The sequence below is a fragment of the Tachysurus fulvidraco genome, chromosome 26 (genome assembly GCF_022655615.1).
Source record: "Tachysurus fulvidraco isolate hzauxx_2018 chromosome 26, HZAU_PFXX_2.0, whole genome shotgun sequence".
NCBI lineage: Eukaryota > Metazoa > Chordata > Actinopteri > Siluriformes > Bagridae > Tachysurus > Tachysurus fulvidraco.
The window spans coordinates 14,299,744-14,313,208 of record NC_062543.1 but is presented as its reverse complement, the minus strand read 5'-3'; the positions used below and the strand labels follow the sequence as shown (position 1 = coordinate 14,313,208).

The following is a 13,465-nucleotide window of genomic DNA, read 5'->3' as shown; positions in this document are numbered from 1 at the left end:
AGGCCGTAGTGAGGAGAGTAATATGGACAAGAAAGAGAAATTATTGGAGGGATTTTTGCAACAATATTGGGGAGGATATTGAAATGAATGAAGTTTGGAGTATGATAAGGAAAATGTGAGGCAAGCAAAGAAATAGCTGCATTCCTGTATTAGTATATAAAGATAAACTAGTCATAGACAGCGAAAAAGTGGAGGTACTATCAGCAACATTTACTAAAGTGCACAGTAGTTCCAATTTGTCAGATGAAATGAGGAGGTATATGGAACATATGGAACATCTCCTGAATAAGTACCTTCAACTATTGGAAGAAAAAGGACCAACTGGATGTACTTTAGATTCAGAGTTTGCTATATATGAGCTGAAGAAAGCGCTTGCAGGGCTTAAACAAACTTCACCAGGATGAGATGATATTTGTTATGAGATAGTAAAACGACTATCAGAGACATGGGCGTAAATCCCGGGGGGATTTAGCGAGGGTTGCCCCCCCCCCCAATCCGAGGATTGCCACCCCCCAAAAAAAACTTAGAAAATATCGCAAAAATATAAAAATATCTATTGTGAGTGCGATATACCTAAATAATTGTGTAAGTAGAAAAAAAAACAAATGCAAAGATGCATTTAGAAACAGTTGAGTTCCCCCTCCCCTTCCTCACAGTGGTTTGACCCTCCCCCTCCCCTTCCTCACAGTGGTTTGACCCTCCCCCTCCCCTTCCTCACAGTGGTTTGACCCTCCCCCTCCCCTTCCTCACAGTGGTTTGACCCACTGCCTGCTTTCCCAGTACATCTCACCTACTCTGCACACACGAGTCAGGTGTGTGGCTGCGGCTCAATTAATGTTCAACTCCATTAAGTAGGGGATTTTATTCACTTTAAATAAAGCGATTCTCTTTAATGTAGTTGATGCAGATTCATTCATAAATTAGTTGCGGCAAAAATGCTGATTACCGATGTAATTTTCCATGAATCTGCTATATTAGCGATTAAAATATTACTTATCTAGTTAACGTTAGCTTGTTTACAATAGCTTGTTACATAGTGCACTGTAGTGATGGCGAAGTGAAGCTTTCTTGAAGCAGTGAAGCTTTCAACCCAATTGTATCGGAAAAAGGTTCATTACTCGAAGCTTTTCAAATCAGAGCTCGATGAGGACCTCTGCTGGTGAAAGTGAAAATGTTCCACAACCAAGCAACGTATTCATTTTAGAAGCAAAAATTAATGGATTGACAAATTAAGGGTAGATTAAAAAATAAATGAATCAATATATTAAATACACAAAAAGCTTTTCCTGCATTCCTTTTCATTTTTCAACTTATTACTAACCAATAAATATATATGACAAAATATACGACATTAAATGTTACACTGAATCGTATAATTGCCCAATGATGAGTGAAGTTATAAATATAGGCTTCACAACAAAACCATATATATTCACCTTATTGGGCGAAATCAAATGAAAGTGTTCCCACATTACAGAACGCGATCTTTTTGTAACAGGCTCCATTGACAACTCAATAATAAACTCTCCAAAACTCGCTACACAGTAATAGATTCCGTGTAATACTCCAATACAACACACGAGGGCGCGCCGCCGCGTGTCGCGCACAATTTTATGTTAACTTAACATTAACGGCCATAATTAGCATATTGTTTAGCTGTGCATTTACTAAATGAGCACTGTGCTACGTCCGAACTGACCTCACTGTATTTTTTGTATAATCAATTTCTGTTCTGTTCTTAAGTGTCTTAATTAATTTTAAATAAAAATTTAAACCTTTTTTTAATTCCTTGTTTTTATTGTTCTGATCTGAACTATCTATTTTTATGATAGTTTTACTTTCTTTTAAGAAAAACTTTGAAAATAACCATAATGACACAGTCTCCATGCTACAATAATAATGATAAAAGCAAAGTTTTATAACTTTATAAGTACAATTAGACTATTATTTGTGTCCCCCCCTTCAAAAATTGCTCGTGATAAATTTTATATTTATTCCCCCCCCCCACTGTTAAATGATATTTACGCCCATGATCAGAGACATCATTAAGTATAATCTAAAGTCTTTTTAATAAGGTGTGGGAGTCAAGGAAGTTACCAGCTTACTGGAAGCATGGTGTTATATTACCCATAGCAAAGCCAGGCAAGGAGCATACACAACCAAATAATTACAGGCCCGTTGTATTAACTTCAAACCTTTGGAATGGATGGTAATGAGCAGATTGATGCATATCATTGAGAAGAATAAAATTCTCTCACTATATCAAAGTGGTTTCTGGAAAGGGCGGAACACAATGGACTCTGTGCTCTGTTTGGAAGCTGAAATAAGAAAGCCACAAGGAAGTAGGAGTATTTTTTTGATGTTGTAAAAGCTTACGACATGATGTGGAAAGAGGGCTTTTTAATAAAAATTTTAAAAAATGGAAATAAAAGGAAGAATATATAATTGGATTAAGAATTTCAACTATGCAAGTTAGGGTGGGGTCTGAATTGTCTCTGATATATCAAATAGAGAATGAAACACCTCAAGTGTTAGCAGTCCCGCCCTCGTCAAATAACCACCTTTTACAAAGGAGAAGACGAACTTCTGAGGTAACGTACTCATGAAACATTTCCTAACTTACATTTACACAAATAAGGCAATGTTTTTCACAGACGTGTTGGATATTTTACTGCATATTAACTTGATATGCTGTCAATGGACAATTAAGTGGTTTAGTACAACAGAATGCGTGCCACCTTTAAATCGCTCGCACTCATCAAATAAACCAACTTTTACAAAAGCGTAAAAGAAATTCTTAGATAAATTACTCTTGAAACGTTTCTTAATATTTTTTCACAAACAAGGCAAAGTTGTGTGACAGAAATGTTGGATATTTTATGCAATATTAGCTTTAGATGCTGTCTATGGACGATGAAGTGGTTTAGTAAAAGGGAATGCGTGCCGCCTTTAAATCGCTCACGCTCTTCAAATAACCGCCTTTTACAAAGGAGAAGACGACCTTCTGAGGTTAATTACAATTGAAACGTTTCCATATGTAGCCAGGCAAGCGCCTACCAGTAGGGGGTGTGGTTATCTAATTATTCCAAGACTTTTCAAGCAGGCACTGGGGAAGAGGCCAGCATGCCCTGCTAATACTACAAATCCCAGAATGCATTGCCACTGTATTGATGCGTGGTCACGAAAAGCAAGCGCCCCTCGTTGTCGTTAACAACCATGCTACAGTCACATCAGGCAAGTTAATTCCACCCTCCACAAAAATGGCCAAACGAAAGATGAACAATAGAAGCTTTCAAGGCAGATTATCTGTTCACGAATATAAAGGACAGACCTGTTTGTCTTGTGTGCTAACGGAGCGATCGTGTCTGTAACGAAAGAATATAACATAAGAAGACAGTATGAAACTGAACATTATGAGAAGTATAAGGACCTGGACGTAAGGAGGTGGGAAAAAATTCTGCTTTCGCGGCAGAAAAGTTCATGAAAGCAAAATCAAAAAGTGAAGCTTCTGTAAAGGCTGTAAAGCGTTCTTGTGGCAGCAGAGATTGCAAAATCTGCCCGGCCCTTTAATGAAGGAGAGTTTGTCAAAAAGTGCATGGTCAAAGTTTGCGAAATGAACACCCCTCATGTGTCTTTTATTTCAAATTTAATTTCTTATGTGTTTGTAATATCAAGTTCTGGTTGTTCCAAATTCTGTGTTTAAGCAAAACTAAAGTTTGTTTCCATATTAAAAAGGTTGAACATTACTAGTTGCAGTTAATTTTTCAATAAATATTCAGTTTGGCCTGTGACTTTCTCAGTTTTATATTTTGGCCAACTGTGATTTTGAGTTTCACACCCCTGACATAGAGGTTAAAAACAAAGAAAGAAAGCGAATAAAGTCTTACCAGAGAGACCGGAGACCCTACCTTTAAAAGCACGCTGCTTTGTTTGGTTGTGTTTGAATTTGCCCCAGATGAGGTAGGCCGAGTGGTTATTTTATATTCTTTGATTTGTTTTATTATGGGGATTTAGTTTGATGCTATGGGAAACTTGTTTTTATTTAGATACAGATAAATTGTGTAATGTTGACAGCTGCTGGTAAATATATGGGCTTATTTTTAATTAAGATGGGATGAAAGGTTTTAATTGTATTTCTCTTTGGGAATGTGTTTTTACTCAGATGTGGATAAATGCTCAAACATTCATTGTTATATCTGCCAAAGAAGGTATTTCATATTTTAATTAAATAAAAATGAGGTTGTGCAGTTGGTAACCATGGTTTTCAGTGTTTGGTGTTTAATAAAACATGATGTATTGTTAATTTTGTTTTCGTCTGTTTTAGATTTAAGATTCTTAAGATTTTAGATTCAATTGCTGTTTCTCCTTTTTTTTTTTTCTTTCCCTGGTTGGCCGGTGTTAGAGGCAGGGCTGTCAAGTGTCATGCATTTCGGTGTTTTGCCATGCTCTTCCGCCACACATTGTATTTCTCATGCAGAAAAACCTTTTGACTATTTATCATATATTTAAAATGCTGCTGCGCCCAAAATGTATCTGTCCGCACCGATGTCTCTATGGAACCGGGCAGGAATCAAGCGTGTCTCCCCTAAAGTTTTTAGTTCGAGCCTGACACTTATCAGCCAATCAGAAATAGGTACACAATAGCCAATCAGAAAATAGCACTATCTGGGTAAGATTTAATGCAACAACCCAAAAAAAAACATTCATTAGAGAGGGTATTTTCGATGTTTTTGTTTTTTTTATTGGGGGGGGGGGGGGGATGGGTTTGCTGGGGTGTTGGAGATGTCATGCTTGCCTGTCTTCAAAACTTGAGAGCCCTGCAGACGTGTGTGCTGCATGGTGGCAGCACGTGTATTTTGTGGATTGTTTGTGTACGAGTCCGGTTGGCTGGGCATTTGTTTTTGTATTTCTTTTTTATAATACCTTATACATAATTCCAGCCTCACGTCACCAGCTTCATTCTGTGGGAAAATAATTTTTAAGTCATTGTTTTATTTCCTTTTAGTTCTAGCATATGTCTGTGGATAATATAGAAGCCCAATCAAGTTACAATGCTAGTTAAATTCAAACTTTACATTAGACGTGTGGTTCCTGTATTTCATTAATATGAAAGGAAAAGGGGCAAGGTAACTCAGGTTATCATTTGTCTCTTTGTGCCATTTGTCCCGTTGTTTAAGGTGGCCATTTGATTCAAGGTCCGAGTCAAGAAGGAATGCCAAGCATTAGAGGTGAACTCGTTTCTATGTTAATGAAGGGGTCTGAGAAAGACTGTTATGTTAATGGGATTAAGGGTGAAAGTCCAGGATCTGGAGTGGGGGCTGTTACATCCTTGTAACATGTTTTGATTGTCACCCGAGTGTTTTGTCGCTATCTGATTGGACTGCCCCCTAAAATGTGTATATTTACCATGTATTACAACTGTAAGTCAGACTTGATGACTGCAGCGCCCGTGCCAGTACGCTCTGACTTGCAGACTCGTTTCATCGTGTATCTACAATAAAGACTACTGCACAAGGATATCCAAGTCTCCTGGTCTTCTCTGGAAAAAGTTTACAACAATTCCTAGTGCTTGCTTTCTGTGTGTGTTTGGACCTCTCTGTGTGTGGGATCTATGTTTGCCATGTTTTCTTGAAGTGGTTATAAGTGAAGGTTTGTTTTGAGTTGTGTTAGTTTTATTTGAATTGTGGCATTTTTTACCCCCTTCTTTTCAGTGTGTATTATCATAAGGATCTTTCCCTATGTATTAAGGGTCTGCCACATGCCAGGAAACTAGCAATATAGTAAGAGTGTGAGCTGGCTGTTAACATCTTGGAGAGCTGGGACCAACCTTTGATTTATTTACATATCATTTCATGTCTTTGTTTGATTGTGCATCATTTGCTGTCCTATTTTTGTAATGAATCTTTGTACCTTGAGTGATTTTGATGTGTTTCTCTTTAAAACTAATTTTAAAGGAGTGGCGTAGTGTTACACAAACTTCAATGTGAGAAAAGCAAAGGTGTGTGCTTCAGCTGAACAAGTACAGAGATAAAGGGAGACTGCTGAATGAGAACAGCAGGTTGATAGTTACGTGACGTACGGCTATGGTGACCCATACTCAGAATTCGTTAACTGCATTTGACCCATCCAAAGTGCACACACACACCATGAACACACACCCGGAGCAGTGGGCAGCCATTTATGCCGCGGCGCCCGGGGAGCAGTTGGGGGGTTCGGTGCCTTGCTATCTAAACAACAGGGATCAAACAACTGTTCTGAAAGGCGTACTCAGCCTATAACACCTAGCAGCAAGAACGAACAAGAGCTCAGAACAGTAGAGAATCAACACCATTACCTGATGGGAGAAAGCAGAGGTGGGAACTTGAGTCACATGATGACTCGAGTCACAATTTTCAGGACTTGCTTGATTTAAAGTATGAAAATTACTTGACTTGAAGTTGAATACTCGACAATGACTTGAACTTATAATAAACAAACAGCAGTAAAATTCATTTAAAAAAATAATTGTGACATATTAGCAAAACTAATCCGCATCTGTGCCTTTAACACTGCACAATTCAAACCACGCCAAACATGGCAGCCAGTAGTCGAGCTCCACAAACTCGTTTAGCTATAAGGACATTGAACTGGACCGTGCCAATAAAATAAGATTTGCCAGATGTATAAGCAAGTATGCATTGCTGGAATATCCGACATGACAACCACAACATCAAATTTCATCTGACAGTTTAAGATCCACAAGGAAAGTTAAAGTAATTTCTTTATAGTCATTTTTACTAAAATCTATCTTAGTGAAACTGACTTTAAAGAAATTACTTTCTTACCTTTCCTTGTTTTTAATCCTTCCCTTCCACTTCAAATTCCACTTGAATTAATCCTTTCCTTCCAAGTCGTCATTTTCATACTTAAATCGATTAATGTAACGAATTAATAATTTCTTTGTCATAATTTGGCCTTGGTTGCATATTGGTTTTTTTTTTATTATTATTAGAAATTTGATTATTTGAGATGCGTCTTGTAAATAGATGTATTGGGGAATTTGGCCATAAGAGAATTTTAATGTTGAGGGGCATCTTAAAATGAGCGGGCCGCTCTATATGACATATAGGCTATATAATGTCTATATTAAATGTGTGCATTTTAAAGTGTTTGTGTGGACTGGACTGGAAGTGCTGCACAATAAACCATTAATAGATTGCAATCTTGATTTGAACACCCAAGTAATCTTATTCCTTATTTCTGGCCCAGAGAGAGCAGTTATCATGTATAAATATGAAATAGAAATACAGATACTGTGCAGTTAAACAACTTTTACAATCATTCAAACATTACAGAAATACTGAGATAAAAGTTTGTAGTTCAGATGTACACACTTGTGTGTACGGGATTTAAAAGTAGCAATTAAAAACTTAAAGTAAATTGATGTTTCAAAAAAGGTTTGTCATTTACAGTGACTGTCACTTAATGATTCATTCAAGAGAGCCTTCAAAAACACTGATTCATGCAGTAATGAAAAAAGTGAAGCCTTTATGAGCGAGACATTGAATCATACGGTATATGCAGTTTCTGACAGCTTAATTTAATTCTTTTAAATTAAAATTTTTAAAATAGACTACAGCAATTAACATTTTGTCAGAACATTTAGTAAATTACATGAAATTTATTTGAATTGTCTTTTTAAAATTATCTCAATGTATCCAGAATCATCCAGCTCTAGAATATTGTGTAGGTTTATTTGTAATTTTACATTTTTATGTTTTAGATCTGATTCTCCTGGAGGCAGAGCATACCATACCATATGGAACAGACAGGTCATGGAGATGAAGAGCAAATCAAAAGTGATGAAACTGGGCTGTACTTATACCACAAAAAGCAGACAAAATCTACTCATTTCAGCCTTGCTGCCCAGCTCAACCATTACATGGACAATTGTGATGGCCAGAACTTCCATTTGTTTTGGTGAATGAATAAAGAGAAAATGGCTTCACTGATCCAAATCGCAGTGAGAGTATTACTGTAGCTGTGCCTGCTTCAAGCGCATCTGTCGAGCGTGTGTTCAGTCATGGAGGGATAATTATGTGGCCCCATCGTTCACAGCTTAGTGCCAATGTCTTCGCAATCCTTATTTTCTGTAAATGCAACACATTTTAGTTTCAATTCAATTGACAGATTGGATTATACGTCTTAGACCCGATTTTAAACATTTTGTGTAAATAACACAATTTAATTTTATTTTCAGATATTAATGTAGCACAGATATGCATATGAATCATATACAGCAAATGTATAATAATGTATGCATACAAGTTTTCTGTGCAAAAATAAATATATATTGAAAAATAATCTCTTTTTTTTATTATTATTACTGTGTCTTGAATTGACTTGAAACTTCAGTACTTGACTTGACTTGCTTGATTTATATGAACTGTGACTTGAAACTTGACTCGAGACTTAATGGTTAAGACTTGAGACTTGTTTGGACTTGACTACATGTGACTTGTCCCCACCTCTGGGAGAAAGTGACGATTACACAAAGGACAATTCAAATGCTCAGCTCACTCCTGTCGTTGTAAAAACAGATGAACTGAAATTGAAATGGACAATGAGGAGAAGCAGCAGCAGCACCCTGCTCCTGTAGAGTGTAGACTGAGTGTAAGTATCAGCCAGTAGAGCCAGAGGGGCCTGACACTCAAGAAATGAGAGGTGAGAATTTTCATGTTACCTGCTGATTTGACTCCCCTTCTCTCACCATTGACCAGGCCCCCTCTGTCACATACATACACATTTACGTAACAACATGCAACTCCACCATTTTCCACAAACATTAATGAGGCATAGTCTTATACAAGACCATTTGGTGCAACCATGATTTTCCCTAATCTATATATATATATAGTAATTGGGCCACATTCACTTACACACATCTACCTCCTTTATCATTGAGCTTTTCTTTAATTTCAGGTGATTCTTGCTCCTGCATGGAGGTGGCTATTTTCTAAAAAGTAGTATATGAGAATGTTAACAAGTTTAATTAAGAACACAATCTGACTCCCGTCCATAGACTATACAGTCTGATCTGTTCTGAAAGGATCTACAAAATAGTGCACTTGCATTATTAATTAATTTCTTCCATAAATAATGTGGCCTGTTATACAACATGATCACAAACATTTTAACACATAAATGTCAAAGCACATTAAACCAGATCTGAACATAATTTTTTTTATTATTTATGATAGACGAGAAAAGAAAGTACAGTTTTTTATTCATAAAATGATGATGAACCACGTTATCATAGACAAAGTTTCATTAACCCCAAATAATTAGTCCAGGTTTTGCAAACTTGAGTTAGACTTTTCTTAGTCTAGTAGTGGGAGATGTGTGCACGATACAGTGCGATACAGGGCAGCCTATGAGAACAGAAGCCATTTAACATACAGGTACATCTTAATAAATTAGAATGTCATGGAAAAGTTTGTTTATTCCAGAAATTCAACTCAAAAAGTGGAACTCGTGTATTATGTAAATTCAGTACACACAGACTGAAGCCTTTGGTTCTTTTAATTGTGATGATTTTGGAGCACATTTAACAAAAACCCACCAATTCTCCAAAAATTAGAATACTTCATAAGACTAATAAAAAACATTTCTAGTGAATTGTTGGACATCCGGAAAGTATATTCATTTACTGTACATGTAATCAACACTTGGTAGGGGCTTTTGCTTTAATTAATGCCTCAATTCGGTGTGGCACGGTGGTGATCAGTCTGTGGCACTGCTCAGGTGGTATGGAAGCCCAGGATTCTTTGTCAGTGGCCTTTAGCTCATCTGCATTTTTTGGTCTCTTGTTTCTAATTTTCCTCTTGACAATAGCTCATAGATTCTCTATGGGTTTCAGGTCTAATTTGTTTTCTGGCCATTCAAGCACACCGACAAAATGGTCATTTAACCGACTTTTGGTGCTTTTGGCAGTGTGGGCAGGTGCTAAATCCTGCTGGAAAATGAAATCAGCATTTTTAAAAAGCTGGTCAGCAGAAGGAAGCATTAAGTGCTCTAAAATTTCTTGGTAAATTTCTTGGTGCAGTGACTTTGGTTTTCAAAAAAATACAGTGGACCAACACCAGCAGATGACATTGCACCAAATCATCACAGACTGTGGAAACTTAACACTGGAATTCAAGCAACTTGAGCTATGAGCTTATCCACCCTTCCTCCAGACTCTAGGACCTTGGATTCCAAATGAAATACAAAACTTGCTCTCATCTGTACAGAGGACTTTGGACCACTGGGCAACAGTCCAGTTCTTCTTCTCCTTAGCCCAGCTAAGACACCTCTGACGTTGACTGTGGTTCAGGAGTGGCTTAACAAGAGGAATACAACAACTGTAGCCAAATTCCTTGACATGTCTGTGTGTGGTAGCTCTTGATGCCTCTACAATAGCCTCAGTCCATTCCTTGTGAAGTTCATTCAAATTCTTGAATGGATTTTGCTTGACAAGCCTCTCAAGGCTGCAGTTCTCACAGTTGGTTGTGCATCTTTTTCTTCCACACTTTTTCCTTCCAATCAACTTTCTCTTAACATACTTGGATACAGCACTCTGTGAACAGCTTCTTTGTCAATGGGAATGTTTGTGGCTTACTGAATTTATATAATACATGAGTTTCTCTATTTGAGTTGATTTACTGAACTAAATGAACTTTTCCATGACGTTCTATTTTATTGAGATGCACATGTATAACTGCATTATATAGACAGTAAAAAACCCACTATGCTTAATACTAAGATAAAAAGAGCAACTGAAAAATTATTTATTACAAATAAAATCATTAAGACATTTTAAGTTGAAATTTGAGAGAAAGTACATGATGACTATGAGTAGTAGCATAGAAAACCTAATCAGTGAAATAAGATTTAAAAAAATTAACATCAAATATTAGTAATTGTTTTCTTTTTGTTTAACTTGTGGTATATAAACAGGTTTAAACAAGATTCTAAATATAAATCATTGTATAGTTAGTTTAGTTATTGTACAGCCTTTAATGAAAAAATCTAAAAAACTAATGAAAGCACAAGGCAAAAGTTTAGAAAAACTTATTAAGTCCTTCGTCAAGCCACATTTTGTTTCAATTATAGCCATTAATCTTTTTGGATAAGTTTTAGATGGTGCAGTGCATCTGCATTTGACTAGTTCTGTCCTCTCTGCCCAGGATGGTGCTTCCTGTTGTATTCTTCCCAGACTTCATCCACCTATGCAGCACCAGTGTTAGTTTGCGGCAGGAACTGGTGCTGGATTATGTGGACTATTGTTGAACTAAAAATGAACAAAATGAATCATTTAATACGGAAACACACTGCATTACAGTGATTTTCTATACAGTATGTAGGCAGCGGTGTATGTTTGTCCCACGTGTCTTGAGTATATGTGTGATTTTGAGTAATTCATTGTTACAAAATATAGAAAAAAAATTAAAAAATTAAAAATTTGAGTTTCAAATTAAACTGTGCGCCATATTCAAAGTTGGAGTGTGTAGAGAAAAAATTTATGAAGAAATTGTGCACATTTGTCAGTGGGTTTTTACCCATTCTAAATTATAACTTTCTTGATGATGTTTAAATATATTTAATGAAGAATGTGACTATATACTACGTTTATTTTGTTATTGAACACTTCAGGCTATAAAGCTGAACAGGTGTGTTTACTTTTGTACCTCCTTCCATACTCACCATTCAGTAGAACAGACATCACCATTGTGCATTTTCTGTCTCTCTGAGGAAGTGAATAAAACAGTGTTAAGGTTTTATACATGACTCCATACTGTATGTAAATAAAGTGTTAAACATGAACTGTTTCTCTGTTCAGATCACTGTGTGTGTGTGTGTGTGTGTGTGTGTGTGTGTGTGTGTGTGTGTGTGTGTGTGTGTGTGTGTGTGTGTGTGTGTAATATAACTAACAGTACACACTGAGCTGATTGAGGTTGATTTAAACTGATATTGTATTCAGTAACACACTGAGTTTGAATGCAGCCAGCTGAAGAACACAATCATTAAACACTAAACTGAACCTTACAGGAGAGAGAAAAAAAATCATCTCCATGAGAATCAAGATGTTTGGTCTCATTTCTGCTGTGGTGACGTCACACAATATCACAATGAAGTCATGTTCTTATGCATCATAATCCACTGTTCCAGACATTTACATCTATTTTTAAAGACACTGATTGTGTTTAATGTTATTTTATGTTCATTAGCTGACTTTTATTTGTTCACAATTGTCAGTCAGCGATGCTCAAAGAACACAAGAAACACAGAATCTTTGTTTTTATACCACCAGACTGATTTCCTCCAACAATATTCGGGTGCCATTAATTTTAGCACAAAGATTTTAAGAAAAAAGTTTTACTGTAACTTCATTTTGTTAGTTTTGTAGGTCGTCTGCATCGATCCTCAAGTTAAACTGAACACGTGTTAAACCTTTTCTATGTCACTTTAGATGGAATTAAAGAAAAAGTTTTCAGATAAATGTCAGAGGAATGAAGGTCGTCATTTTTCTTACATTTATTTTGTTTGTTTCCACAAAGTGTTTACACTCCTAGAAATAATAATTACATCATAACACCAGTAATAACAGCAGATTGCTAGTAAACAGTTCAACAACTGTTTCTAGAACAATCCAATGTGATTTTTTTATCCACAATAAACCATCACTGGGAGCCGGTTGCCATGGTAACTCATTTACCCCTCACTGATCACTGGTCTAATTATAACATAATTTATGATATTTTTATGCTGCTATCATCAGTAAGACATTAATGAATGTAATATTTTATAACAGTTTACTCACCTGATAAACACAGACGTCTTTATCTACAGGAGGATGTGGGGAAAAAAGCACAATAAGTTTGTTGAGATTATTAAAAATGCATTGTAATGTTCAGTATTTCTGTATTTTATCCTGTAGTATTAGCTGTAAACATTCCTAAAAAGTCTGTTTTGATCCTGTACTGTATTGTTTCTCTTCTCTTTCTGCTCTTCAGGATCTTTCAGTATTAATGCAGTAAGAAACATCAAACATTAACAATTTTAACATTAAAATGGAACACAACTAGTCAACATAAACCCACTACCAGATGGTGATCTAACATATCTCTTCTGAAAACTCATGATTTTGTCAGTTATTTTAAAAAAGAGTTGGCAAGCTTTCTAGAGATGAATGACTCCCCAGAAACATCTCCATCTCTTCTGGGGGAAACAGGAAAAATAATATCATTCTCTGTTTACAAAAAAAGTAAAGAAAAGGATCTACAAGTAGAATTGGAACAAAAAAATGTAACAACTAGAAGACATTAATATAAATAAAGCAACGGAAGAAACACAGGATTCATTAAGAAAATATAAACTCAAATTGAACGAATTAATCAATAAACATACACAATTCCTAATTCATAAGCTATGACAAGAAAACTTC

General features: G+C 36.1%; 2 protein-coding genes and 1 long non-coding RNA gene across 7 annotated transcripts in view; 1 reads left to right on the top strand and 2 right to left on the bottom strand.

The window, feature by feature from the left end:
- Nucleotides 1-13,465, top strand: part of LOC113636638 (WD repeat-containing protein 87-like) — an 873,260-nt gene that overhangs the window by 560,353 nt on the left and 299,442 nt on the right. The gene's annotated exons all lie outside the window — the stretch shown is intronic.
- LOC113650946 (kinectin-like) overlaps nucleotides 1-13,465 on the bottom strand; it is a 683,852-nt gene that overhangs the window by 524,945 nt on the left and 145,442 nt on the right. The gene's annotated exons all lie outside the window — the stretch shown is intronic.
- On the bottom strand, nucleotides 9,207-13,389 carry LOC125140329. The gene is made up of 3 exons (XR_007139633.1): nucleotides 12,842-13,389; nucleotides 11,725-11,767; nucleotides 9,207-11,311 (listed from the first exon to the last, which is right to left on the bottom strand). It is a non-coding gene; the product is annotated as an uncharacterized LOC125140329 (long non-coding RNA).